The sequence below is a fragment of the Zonotrichia albicollis genome, chromosome 15, assembly GCF_047830755.1.
Source record: "Zonotrichia albicollis isolate bZonAlb1 chromosome 15, bZonAlb1.hap1, whole genome shotgun sequence".
NCBI classification, from domain to species: domain Eukaryota; kingdom Metazoa; phylum Chordata; class Aves; order Passeriformes; family Passerellidae; genus Zonotrichia; species Zonotrichia albicollis.
This window is the reverse complement of record NC_133833.1, coordinates 12,415,907-12,430,171: the sequence shown is the minus strand read 5'-3', so window position 1 is coordinate 12,430,171 and position 14,265 is coordinate 12,415,907. Positions and strand designations below refer to the sequence as shown.

At 40.1% G+C, this 14,265-nt stretch overlaps 1 protein-coding gene across 16 annotated transcripts in view; it reads right to left on the bottom strand.

Annotated features, from left to right (window-relative positions):
* The window catches only part of TENM2 (teneurin transmembrane protein 2), a 1,510,370-nt gene that overhangs the window by 1,347,371 nt on the left and 148,734 nt on the right, over positions 1-14,265 (bottom strand). For 15 of the 16 annotated variants that reach the window (XM_074551980.1, XM_074551988.1, XM_074551987.1 and 12 more), the window contains exon 2: positions 6,226-6,754. The exons of the other annotated variant lie outside the window; for it this stretch is intronic. The gene's annotated coding sequence lies outside the window, so the exon portion shown is untranslated. The remainder of the gene's footprint in view (positions 1-6,225; positions 6,755-14,265) is intronic. 16 annotated transcript variants of the gene reach the window in all.

The window sequence follows — 14,265 nt, the reverse complement described above, 5'->3', positions numbered from 1 at the left end:
GACCAGCAATCCCTGCCATTACTTAGATGGCAAAAACAATGTTAAGATTAGTTAGAGCTTGCTCTCACAGGAAAACTGAACCCCGCAAGACAGATTTTCACAGGAACAAATTGACAGTCTAGACCACTTTGATTTGCACTTGTTTGCAGAAGTCACCAAGTGTTACATTCTCCCTAAACAGAATCACTCCCCTGGGAGGAGCAGAGTCACTGTAGCACAAGCACTGAAGTTGCCTCATCTTGGAATAAATAAAGAACATGCTTTGAGGGGATGCCCCAAGCAAAAGTGACAGCATACATGCAAAAGCTGAAATCTTTGAGCATCCTGTCTAATGAACACGTTTTCAGGTCTGCCCTGTCATGGCATATGGGCTGGTAACTGAAAAGTTTTGCTTGCAGCTTGCATTTCAAAACATGTCCAAATAATCTACTTGACAGATAATGAAACCTCTTGCAATTACCTTTAGCTTGAAGCAGAGTGCTTCAACTATCATTTTCATATTGATTTGTGATGAAGTTAATTATGTTTTCCAGCAAGCTGGAACCCACAGCCAAAACCAAAGTCTAATCAAACCAACTGGGACTAAGGCAGTGGTAAAAGAATCCTTAAAATACAGAACAGAATAAAATGACTCCTGGTCTTTGACAGAGTGACTTGGCTCCCTGTGGGGGATGAGGGTTAAATCTCATCACAAACAGCCAGAAGCCCTTGCAGCCCACTAACAAGGGTGGGGGATTACCAGGAGCTCCACATCTGTTATTGACAATGCTGATGAGCCTAATTGGCAGCACACAGCTGATACCCCCGCAGCAGCAGGGGAGAGAAACAAATAAAGAGCACAAAGGTGGGTAAGACAGTGAGCAATGCCCTGCCCACAGTGGCTCTGGCTGAGCTGCTCTTGCACACTGCAGATCACCAGCAGAACAATGTGCAAGGCTGGGGGGCTGCTGCAGGTTCAGCACCGGTGCAATAACGGAGTTGTGGCAGACAAGGAACAGATGTACACAAACAATAAGCATGACAGCAAGGCTTGTCCAGGAAGGCACTTTCTGGTAGAACAAACATGCCCTACCTGCCCCCCACAAAATAATCTGCTTAAGAATTACAGTTTTGGCTTCTCAGCAAAATCCTGGAGTCTGTGACATCACTTTTCCTATTCATTTTGTTATTACAATATTTGTTTAAACAACAACAAAAAACCCCTGATGCAACACCTAACTTTCGATCTCTTTTGAGTATATTTTAACAGTTAAACTATGCCCAAACTTCTTATCAAAATCCTAGAGTCTGTGACACTATTTTTTGTATTAATTTCATTATTACAATATTTGTTTAAACAACAAGAAAAATCCCCCTGGTGCTACACCTAATTTTCAATCTATTTTGAGTATATTTTAACAGTTAGACCATGCTCAAAGCAGGATATTCTTGTTTATTACCAAAATATAACTCCCTTCCAGCACAAATTGGCTTTGAACAGTGCTTACACTCTGCAGTCCAATGGCCAAGTTGTTACAGCATTACAGAAGCCACCTCAAGAGTCAGGAGCAAATACAAATCATGTCATCAGGCCTAATAGCATGAAATTACATACAGCCCAAGATCCCTAACTCACCTTTGCTCTTTTATTATCACTTACAAAATGCAGGTTGCTGTCCAAGGAATTTTTTTAAAAAGGTGTCTCCTTGCACACACTACTCTACAAAACTGCATTCCCTTCTTTCAAGCCTCTTTCCCCAGCAAGATCCCAGATGCCAGGACATGCTGTTCAAGTCCATGAACTACTTTTAATTAAAATACAATTAGACTGCTGATGTCACCACATGCCAGAAATATGCCAAAAGGAGAGCTAAAGTGTGCAATTAGTGAGCAACTGCAGCTACAGAGAGAAACAGAGCTTCAGAAAGAGCAAAGCCAGGTGGAAGGTGCGAGCCCATCCTGAGAACAGCTCCCTGTGCACTCTCAGGCTGGCTCTGGCCACCAGCGACACCCATGGTGACCTCGGTTTCCTAATTGGTTGTAATGTGTTTGAAAGCCATTGGAAGGACTCTCTGAAGACTTTTGTAGGCTTTTCATTAACTTGTGAGATCAATACAGTCTCTCTGTACTAAGAGAATAAAAGGAACAAATTAGGACAAACTAAGCTTTGAAACATTCTTGGGATTTTCCCAGCCTTGATATGTACCAACTTATGTGTGTTCTGGAGCAGGCTCTGACATTTAATTTACTCCCCTTTTGACTAAAGGCAGCCATTAGGAAGAAGAGTCAGGATTTTGGTATCATAACCCACCTTAATGTTGACAACTACGAAAATCTATTAAAACACTATTAGGGATAGTTTGTGCAGACATCTGCCTCAGCTGAAATCACAAAGTGTGCAGCAAGAGTACAAGGATTCACCTTTCTTCAGCAATCAAAGAAACTTTCAATGACACCATTTTCTGTTACATGAAATTTCAAGATTACTGCTGGGTTAGAAATTATAAAAATACCCACATTAGGAAAGGGGTATTAAATGTGCCTTTCTCCAAGGGTTATCAAGAGCTAACTAGGAAATGATTCAAAAGAGGCTCTATGATTTAATATGCACTCTGGCAGATCCTTCAATTCTTTCCAGTTTTTATACACAATTGTCTCATTCAAAAGTTTATTCACAAATTTTGTGAGCTCATAGCTAGTACTCTTCCAGGTGGCATTTGCCCACACATCTCAGAGTCCTGAACTGCCACAAGATCTGTTTTACCATTTGAGACTCGGAATACCTTATCCCAAACACCTCAAAAATCCCCATATCAAACTTAGAAATTTATTTCATATGTAGATGATGTTTTTTCACTTCACATTTATTGTCATCTTACTGCAGGGGTTCCATACCTTCTTGGTGTTTCTCATGGGCATCCCCTCAGAGCACTAGCTGCTTCTTCACAAAGCAGCCACTGACTCCAGATCCCCTCTTACCCAGCCACACCAACTCTGTTATAGCATCTTCTTCTCACTGCTTACAGCTGTGGCCTGGTAAAGTCAGGCCTGTTCCTGATCTTTGATAATTGGCTCAGCTGCAACTCCTTCTACACTATCTTTATTTTCTTATCTTCTATCCCCCTACACACATTGAAATGAGTTACTTTTGCAAAAAAAACCAAAAATTGTTTTTCCTTGATGTTAAGCTGGTAGCCAGAATTAAAAGAGCAGTTGGAGTGTTTGCTGAAAGGTGTCTGCAAGCTTTGGTCCAGTACCCATATCATGAGCCTGGTGTCCAGCTGCAAGTGTTCCTCAGCACCTGCAGCTTTTCATGCCTCTAAAGGCCACAAGCCCTGTCCAGGTACAATAATAAGATTTCCAACCAGGACTCATTGATTCAGCAACCAAACCTTCCATTTAGACAGGCTTCTCCCCTGGATGCAGAAGGCAGCCCTCTAATTCTGCTTATTCTCCCATGTCTTTAACAGAATTCCTTGCCATTTCATGGGCATTACTGTAGATTTGTTTTACATGATCAGGAAACAATTTTTTAAATATGTGTCATGCATTAAATATCACATATATTCAGTGGGGAAGGAAAAACATTTCTGCAGTACAGTAATTTTACAGACTCTGGTTTCTAATAAATTTTCGCAGCTACCCTAAACTGAATTAGCAAGTTCCAGTTTATTGTCAAGCTTGTGCACAACATCCCTCAGTGACATGACAAATCCTTACCAAGGCAGCTGAACTCCTAAAGCTGTCCTCATTGGCAGGAAACTTGTCAGATTAAATTGCCACCTCTTGTCAGGTAAAGATGTATGATCAGATATCCCCTGCTGCTGATGACACAAACAGTCCTTTCACTTTTAAGTATTATGAATCTCCAGTGTTTCTTACTATGAGCAGAGATGTATCTCGTGGTGAGAGGAAATATTCCTTGCTGACCACTTTCAGCATAGTTTATATAAAATAGACACAGGAACACAAAACTCCTAAATTTTTAAAATTGTTTTGCTCAGTTTTCACTTTTTTTTTTTCCAGGGTATTTGTTTATCTTTCTAGAGAATTAAAAAATAAAAGCATTTTCATTGTCTCATGTGTCCTAAGTACTGTTTCCATAGAGTTGTCCAGATGCATATTTGCTATATCCAAAAGCCTGAGCATGGAAGTTGGACCCTTTCAGCCTTACCCTTTCTGTGCATTCCTGCCCTCTCCACTACACCCTAGCAGTAGAATTTTGCTAGAAAGAATCACCTGTTACTTTTGTGGGTCCTTGATTACACCCAAGATCTGAGGAAGAGACTAGGGAAGAGCCAAGCACCCTAAGCTTTTTTGGTATTTACACTGAATTATTACATTTATCAGAATTTTTCAAATAATTACAATTCCAAATCCTTCTGCTGACTTATTCAAAGCATCATCACAGAACGCTGGCACATGGGCTATTCTAAACAACTTCTCTAAACTTGGAGGAAAAATGAAATCAACTAAACCCAAAGTATTTCTGACATACCTGCACAACAAAGTTTTGCTAGACTCCTTTATAAGCTGCATTTAAGCTTAAACAAGTTTAGCATTTCCACTTCTCACCCTCCAAGCTCCCTCTTCTTTAGATCTGCAAAATAAGTTTCAAAAGTGGGGGTTTTTTTTCTTGAAAGAAGAAAGCAATAGCTCTACTGGGGAAAGAAATAATTCTTTTCCTCAATTTACAGTTTTCCAGTATTAACTAGAAGTTCGAGGCAATGAAACTTAGGGCTTTTTAGGCCAGACACACAAACTTAATTTTCCAAACTATAACAGTGCAGCTCAACAGAAGGTGGCACAAAAGTTTGATTCAACAGTTGAAACCTGAAATTTCTAATAGCAGGCAGAAACTTTTCCAAAATCCTCTGAAGCACTAGTGCTGATTAGTGCTGTATTTCCTCTCCTGCTTGCAGGAACACAGATTGCTTACTCTGTTCTCATCTCAAACTGAAATGGCTCCAAGCAGTGCCTGGGAGCATAATTAAAAAAAGTTGTGCCCCAGAGAAAGCTGCCGAGAAGCCTGAGCTGACTGAGAAATGCACTCACAGCTTTTCCAGCTGACAGCCAAGAGGAGCTGCACTCCAAGTTCAATAGATATCAGACACAAGACAATGCTGGGAATGGTATGGCATTCTACTAAATTTCGCAAGTTTCCCAAAGACAGGTGAATGGGAAGTTCAAACTACCAAAAATCAACACAAAATAGGTAAGAATCTAAAAATGGTAAGAGTAGGTATCAAGCAGTTTTTGGAAATGGCAGAATTGGTGAATAAAATAATTCAAACTTCTTCATTGAAAGCTTAAATGATGATAAAATGTTCAAAAAGGGATGGTTTTTTACCCTCTTTTATCTCTTGCATAAAATGGACTCTTTCCACTAACCTTTCCTATGAACCTAGACCCCAATTTAGATAATTCCATTATCTTCAAAGAAGAAAGACATATTAGGAAAATGAAGCTATAGACTAATGGTACCTTATTAAAATCCTATTTACATAGAATTAACATAAATACAAGTTGGTAAACCATATGCTATCACATCTGTTCCTCTGTGTATTAATAACAAGACTGTCCCCTATAGGGCTCTCAAATTAATATGCATTAGAATATATTACAAAGTATTTGGATTCTCTTGACAATATAATTTGCAGCTAGATTATTTGTAGGCTTCTAGCTTGGAATTATTGCTGTTGCACTATACATCAGCTGTTTCTTCTAGTGTGATTAAAGTACAACACCTGTCTCTTCTGGTTATAAGACTTTATGGAATTGTGTCAATTTTCAAATGCTCAACTCCTTACAATTCAAGTATTTTCAGTTTGAATGTCTCCGAAGATTTCAGTCCTTTACCAACTACACCATCATTTAAGAACTTTGTTTTCCGGCTTCCAGGACACTTAATATCTGTGAAACACCAGCAGTGTTTACTAATTAGGCTAGGAAAAAACAATGACATAAAAGAAAAAGAAAAGCTTTAAATATGAAACTTAATAGATAAAAATTCCATTTCAGCCACCAAACATTCTATAAATGTATGTTTGGATTTCCAATGAAACTAACAGTCGCCTCCCTGTACTGAAAAAAGCAGGTGCCTGTATTAATGCCTCAGTGCCTCAAGACTGATGGCATGATGGGGAAAGGACTTCAGATGTGAATTAATAATAATCTTGATGTAATACTGAGAAATATGTCCGAATTTTCAAAAACTATAGAAATATACTGAATAGAAAATCTTACTGGAAGGCTGTTCTTACTGTTCAGGTTTACTTTCACAGCTCTGGATCCTGACACGTTATGTTTGAATTTTCAGGTGCTGCTAACAGAGGGAAATATCCAATATGGCATTCTCTATCCACGGAACCAGGAGGCACATTAATGAGACCATCTTTCCTCCTGGTGCAGTTTTCCCTGCAGTTGTGCCCTGTGCAGCCTGTGCTCAGGAGCCAAGGGACACCAAGGGCTGCCTGCTCTGCTCCAGCGCTGCCACAGGAGCCCTGCAGCTGCTCAGGAGTCACACAAAGCTGACACAGATGGTGTCAGCCCAGGTGTCAGGTGTGAACTGCACCTCTTCTGGGCTCAGAGGAGATTTAGAGTGGGAACAATAAAGATAAAACTGAGCAGTCCTCAGCTTGCTCCCCACTGGGTCTCCTTCTCCAAGATGGAATCCGCGTGGCTTTTGTTTTCATGCTGAAACAATCTTCTGCCTGGCACTCCAGTGAAAGATGCAGTGATGCTCTACAGGACACAGGGTGGGCTGGGGCATCTCCTGCAATGAAAAACAGCCTTGAGAATAACAGATTAGCAGCAATATTCACTGCTTTAGGTAACAGAGCAGGAATCACAGTATTCAAAAAACAAATCAGTTGTGCAGATGGATGGGAGCCATGCAGACGGGATTATAGCTGGTTTTCAGTTTTGGCCTGCAACTACCAAATTTTTTATGCTTTACTGTATACATTGTGCAAGGCTGTATTATGGATCAGATTGCTGCATAAGATATTACAGAAATATGTGAGCTTTAGACTTCCCACACTCTGTATCATCATGCCTGCAAAATTTCCTTCCCTTTTGCATATTCATTAATTGCTTGAGTTGTCCTCAAGTTCTGAAGTGTTTCTTTAATTTCCAGCCTAGACACAAATATAATGATTTTTCCAGCCAGAGACAAATAGATTGGATCAAGAATAATCCTACTGAGCTTTGAGTTCCTAAGCAGTGATCACAAAGGGTCTCTCAGTTATAGAACAGTGACCCTTTTGAATAGTATTCACATATAATTAATATAAGCATGTCTTAATAAACCATATGCTCACTCAGCTGCTCTTTGCTGTATTAATAACAAGGCTGTCCCCTAAGGGACTCCAAAATGAATGTATATTAGACATATGAATCCTAATAACCAGAAGGTATCACAGTTGTACTTGTCTTACTTTAGATAAGTATTTAATACAGCATTATTTTAATGACTTTAAGAAAACATATGTCCCTGTCAGCTCAAAAATGCAGTTTATGAGACTCAGGCTGAATATTGGATAAAAAAACCTCACAAATGCCATTCCTTCCAATTTTACATTAATAACTAATGGGATTGATAATAATGTGTATCTAATAATCTAATACACTTTAAAAGAAAAGGGAAAGTGACTATAAGGCAAAGTGCAACATAAAAAAAACCTCTGAAAATATATAATTTCAGGTATCATTTGCTGTTGCTCATTACCTTATGACACAGACTATAACAGACTATTGCTCTTCACAGTATTAAAGTAGGCTAACCCATTTAAATAAAATTATCACTATTATCCCACACAAGAGTTCAGCTTGGAGTGATCTGAAAACAAACCATATTTGTTTTCTTATCTGATTTATCACATGCAATTTATTGTATGATATCCTAGCTCTCCCACACTTTCAAAAGCAAAAGTGGCAAAATGAAATTCTAATCAAGATCCTAGAGAGAGGGCATCTCTGAGTAAAAACAATAGACAAATATTAACTGGAATAAGAATTCCTGCCTATGTCGCTTCCAAAGGAAAGCCTGATCACTGATGCTTTGTCTTTTCTAGGATGGTTCTCATAGGAAGCTTTGTCAGAGAGCAGACTGATGCTGCTGTGATTTATTAAGATGTGAATGTGTCTTTGTGTGATGGCAAAGAGCACAGTGGCAAAGCAGGGCCAGGGAGGTGCTCAGAGGGCGGGAGCAGCTCTGCAATGCAGCCGGGCTGAGAGAGCTGGGGCTGCTCTGCCTGGAGAGGAGAAGGCTCTGGGGAGACCTCAGAGCCCCTTCCAGTGCTTAAAGATGCTCCAAGAGAGCTGGGGAGGGACTTTGGAAAAGGACCTGGAGTGGCAGGATGAGGGGAATGGCTTCCCACTGACAGAGGGCAGGGTTAGACAGGATATTGGGAAAAAATTCTCTGCTACTGGGAGGTTAGTGAGACACTGGCACTGCCTGAGGCACTGCAGGCTGCCCAGAGAAGTTGTAGATTCCCTGTCCCTGCAAGTGTTCAAGGCCAGGGTGGCTCTGTGAGTTTTGTTATGGTTGGATGAATAATTAATGAATAACTTTTTCTTGCACTGTTTCCCATGAACACCTTTTCTCACCTCCTATGTGCACTTTCATCCTGAGCCAGTTTTAAGTACAGATAGAAAAAGGGGAATTTTTGGTGATTTTTTTTTGTTTTTTTCTTTTTTTGGGGGGGGGGTTGGTTTTGCTGGAGAGAGGGACTTGTCTGCTGTGTGCAATAACCATAGGTACCCTGAGCAATGGGGAAACCATACAAATGTTAGAGGCACCCCAAATAATACACTCATGTTGGATGAAATTTGCAATTATCATTCTACCTCTTCTGCAGCTCTGCATAATAGCTACAGCTCACAGAAGAGCTCAAAGTTACAGCTCCAGTTTTGTGAGCAGATGTGATCCCCACCTCACAAGATCCTCAGGTAGTTAACAATACACTTGTCATTTTGAATTGGATAAAAAGCAGCTGTTCTTTAAGCTTTCATTTCAAAGGAAATACATCCTATTCTGCAACAAATGGCAATTAGCTGTCAAAAGGGGAATATTGAGAGCAGCTCTCCAGATAAAATGCTTTTGTTTATCATTAATTTATAACAATGCATCAAAAACTTGAGGGGTACAGGCAAGAGTCGTAGAATAATGAAGGCTGAATATTTTGATCAAAACAACTCCAGCAGGTTCAACATCTCCACTGGGCTAAGTTAGCTGAATTGAAATGTCTGGTCTCAATTGCTTGTTGCCGTGTTGTGCTTTCACCAGCTGACACGAGGAAACTTCTTTTCCTGACAAAAGACAAAACATTACTGCCAGCTGAGGTGACATTGTGTTCATTCAATAATGATACAAGGCCCTGAGGTTCTTCAGCAAGAAAGATAACAGAGAGAATCCTCATTAACTAACTGCAGAAGAATGAAGGTCAACCCACAGAGAGAATTTCATGCTTACATGTCAGTTAGAACATTTGTTCTTCATTAATTCTTTAAACCCAAGCTGGGATATCATCTAGCAGCATTTTAATGTCCTGCACTCCATCAGAAATAACTCTTAGGATGTGGGTTTCTTTGCACTGAGCTCAAGAGGTTTTTTTTAGAAGCCATTGACTTCACAATATTGGACACTAATAATGTTTTGGGATTATTACAAGACTGGATGTAATATAGGAAATAACACTTTGGGTATTTCAAGATGAAATAACTGAGGATTGACATAATATATTCCAAGAAATTCACTATATGTACATATAAAGATACCATCATTGTTTTTATATTTGTTCACTACTTTGTTACTGCTGTATTTTTAAGTATTTTCTAGTGAATCAAAATATCTTATTTCTGTCAAGATTATACTCCCCATAGAGTGGTAGAATTATACGCAAGATACTGTATTTTCAAATATGCAGATGCAACTATAAATATTTAGGTCTCTTTACATCTGGGGACTTTTGGACTTATGCTGTGTAATTAACAACTAAAAAGATGACAGCCACAACTTTTTCTTAGACTTTACCAAAAAAATATCCATGTGTCATGTTGTGAAATAGTGTTCCACATTTTTCTCTCCCTGTGATGGTCGCAAAAAAATTTCCCAATCCAACAGCCTTCTGTTTCTGCATGATTGTTCAGATCAGTTCTCCTAGAAGTAAGGAAACATAAAGCACACTGTGTACGTGTATATGAGTGTGTAAATCTCTCTCTATATTTATATGTATCCATATCTATATGTTTAATGGATATCCTTTTGAAGATTTAACTCTCTTTCTTATGATTAGAGTTTGATGACATTCTGCATAAAATAGGATGGTAAATGTGGGACTTGGGAAGAATTCCTGCAGAGCATGAGCACAAGCAGGGACCCTTATCTGGTTCTGCTCAAACTGCCAGAAGGTTCCACAGGCCCAGCAGCCCTGCCAGGCCCTTGTGCCAGAGCAGGACTGAGGGGCAGCAGCTGAGGAATTCCCACATTTCCTGCCATCAGTCCTGGGAACCTCCAAGTACAAGTATATATTTGCAGTTCTTTGGAATTTTTACTTCTCTCTATGCCATATGACTATTGTGCTCTCAGGTTTATTTGAACTGACTTGTTGCAATTAGAAATATCGGAGAGAAAATTTGGGAAAGAAATGGCCAGAGTTACTGCTTCAAATAGAGAGGCTTATCCTTGTAACAAGTTTGTTCTAAAGCAGATTCTTGTAACCCCAAATGGTTTGTCCTCAGCGTCTCATATTATTCATTTTATTGGTCATCTCTGAATTCTTGTCAGAAAAAGAAAAATATGATGGAGAGGTGACTGACAAGCAAGTATATTTTAACTGAGTGTCCTTTTACTGTTTCTTCCAAAGGCTTGGTGAGTTATCCTAAGTCTCCCTTTTAGCCAATGCTAACCTGATAGCAACATATTATTTTATGAACACTGTTCAAATAGAGAATTAAATTTATATAAGAAATATATTATTTTATAACACTGTGTATTATTTTAGGAACACTGTGTACCCTTGTCTTTTTTCAGACTTTTGTTGATTTGTTTCAGGTTTAATCTGCAGGTGCCATTAGATTCCTAGATCAGCACAGAGCCCCAGTGCTCTCTGAAGGCAGCCAGGCAGGGGAATCTGACTGATCATCATGCTGTCTAATCTAACCCTGAGATAAAAACATACAATTCTTTGCTTACATTTTCAAATGAGAACCTGGCGATAGGAAATGTTGTAATAGAAAAGCAGAGAAATAAAATTCTAAAATACCAAAACACTAAGGCACCTGAAAAAAAACAGCCTCCAATTTAATTCACCTCTGTAGCTGTAATCCAAAGGAATAGTGAAGCAAAGCGTCTATTTGTGTCCTGGATCACGAAGCAGCTGCAGCCCTGAGTGGGTTTATCTTGCTGCCTTTTAAACTGTTTCCATCCAACCTTGTCCACTACAAAATCCTCGGTTCAACACCCTTGTTTCTGCTGTCAGGCTGAGCTGCAAACATGACTTTTTCCACCCTCCCCTGCACCTGCAGAGCTCTGATGTCTGTTCCTCACTCACACAGCCCAGCAGACAACTGCTCTTCTCTTCCATGTCTCCCTTTTATTAGCAAGGCACCAAATTATAAACTATTCTCTTCCCAAACTTGTCCTGGTTGGCTTGAAAGGAGATCCCAGAGCCTGCCTGCCACAGCTACTGCAAAGCAAGGCACCTGACACACTCAGGAAGAGCAGCAGTGTATGTATGCTGTGTGCTCCATGTCCTAAACACCACCTGAGAGCAGCAGTGTGTGCTGTGTGCTCCATGTCCTTAACACCACCTGAGAGCAGCAGTGTATGTATGCTGTGTGCTCCATGTCCTTAACACCACCTGAGAGCAGCAGTGTGAGCTGTGTGCTCCATGTCCCAAACACCACCTGAGAACAGCAGTGTGAGCTGTGTTCCATGTCCTAAACACCACCTGAGAGCAGCAGTATGAGCTGTGTGCTCCATGTCCTAAACACCACCTGAGAGCAGCAGTGTGAGCTGTGTGTCCCATGTCCTAAACACCACCTGAGAGCAGCAGTGTGAGCTGTGTGCTCCATGTCCTAAACACCACCTGAGAGCAGCAGTGTATGTATGCTGTGTGCTCCATGTCCTAAACACCACCTAAAAGCAGCAGTGTGTGCTGTGTGCTCCATGTCCTAAACACCACCTGAGAGCAGCAGTGTGTGCTGTGTGATCCATGTCCTAAACACCACCTTCTCCATTGGTTAAATGAGCTTTGCTTGGTTGTATCTTATGCAAGCTGTTACAGCTCTAGAGCTCAGTCCCCAAGGGGACTGGGTGCTAGAAGCCAGTTCGCTCTCAGACTAAGGCCACGGGTTAGCTCCTAGCAAGCAGGGAGATATTCAGCTTTTAGTGATTAGGTAGTTCTTGTGATTTCAGCTTTGCTTGCTAGGTAGCTTTTCCCTTGGCCTAAGGCTCCAGCAGACGGTAGAGAGAGGAGAAGCAGAAGACGCTGGCTGTTCCACGAGTATGGCTTTATTGTAGGGTCCGTGAAGGGTCTCAGCTCTTCTTCTTCTGAGTTAGTAGGGGTACAGTATGCTACTTTTATACCCTTGGCCTAGATTCAATCTTGACTAATGGCAAAAGTGTTAGAGTGACCATAAGTGACCAATAGTAGAGTTTAACACAATATTGCCTTACATGGCTATAGGGATAAAGTACAAGGCGGATGTCCCTGGAGACAGGAAACTTCTTTGCCGCTGTGTCAGCATTCTATTCTCCAAGGGGCCCTGGCAAAACCTGAGGGGTTTACTACAGTTGGTTCTACCTCAGCCCTCTCCTCTGCTGCTGCCTGGTCCCTCCTGGCTGCCCTAGCCTTGCTCCTGGCAGGTGTCAGTTCACATTTAATGGTCACAAGACCCTGACAGAGAGACACCTGCCATTCCATCCCACTCTACTGGGGTGTGCCAAGCAAATTAAGGAGGAGAAGTGATAGAATAAATTTACTGCTACACTTGGGTAGTGTGTCCATCTTAGCTGGATTTACACATTCCTCAAACCTCTGTCATAATAAAACTGACATATACAAAAACCACTCACATCTGTACTAATTTACAAAAAGAGAACTGTAACAGTGTTCATAATTTACAAAAATAGCCTGTTCAGCTTTAGCTTTTTTTTTTTAATTCCAGTCTAATGTTGATCAACAAAATGGCTTTACAAAGGGGAAGTTCCTTACCTAATAGCCAGATGAAACACAGACAGTTCTCTGCAACACAGATCCAGAAGCTTCTTTAATTTCTTCTCTTGTGCTTGCACGCTTTAGAGCACAGGATTTGGTTTCCCCTCTTCTCTGCTGAACAATTACGAAGTAACATTTGGTCTACTTAGCAAATGGTGCAATTTCCTCTTTCATTTTCATTCATTTATTTATTTTATAATGAAGAGAGAGCTCTCCTAGTGAAGGAGCAATTACCCAGCACCTTCCTCTGGGATCTCTCTGGGAGTGAGGAGCAGAGGCACTCAAACACGATTCCAATCCACCTTTGCCATCATCCAGGGGCAGAGTCGATCTCAAGAGCTGCTGACAAACCCAGAGGCCTTGCAGGCACTCACATGAGTTAAGTGTGTTAATGGTTTCCTAATCAAAACAAAAGCCACAAAGTTCCTATCAAACACACCCGGTAATTACTGACAGACTATAAATGTGTGTGGGAAGTTCATAGTCCATCCCTTAAAGTTTATCAAAAATAAAATTTTCAAAAAATACCTGAGTGTCCTGAAATTTTCATAGCAGAGTTTCTGAACTGAACTGTGAAAATGTCAGATTTTAAGGTATCTTGGAGTAGTTTTCCACCAATATCAGCTGAATGGGTTAATGTTAATCGGTTTAGATAACCTTATCTGAATTTAAATGAAAGCAAGAAAAGTGAGAGATTTTTCTATTTTTATTTTTTGGGGAATACTGAAATATCACATAACAAAAGCAAGTTCAAAAATGTAAAATAATACAAATTCCATTTTAAGAGGATATACAGGTTAACCCTGAACCAATAATTTTCTGAATTCTATCCTACTATTTCACATTCACAAACCTTTCAGTAGTGGAAAATTATTCCTTTTCTTCTCCAGTAAAAGTGTTAGTCAAAATAGCATTCTTTCATTATTTTTTTTTAGATAAAAATTTATGTCAACTAGATAAAACATGATCCAAAAAGTCTTCTTAAAATATCACAACATTTAATGTTACATTGCTGGATGGGGCTGTGAACTTCATGGAGGTTACATACTGCATTAAGAAAAGT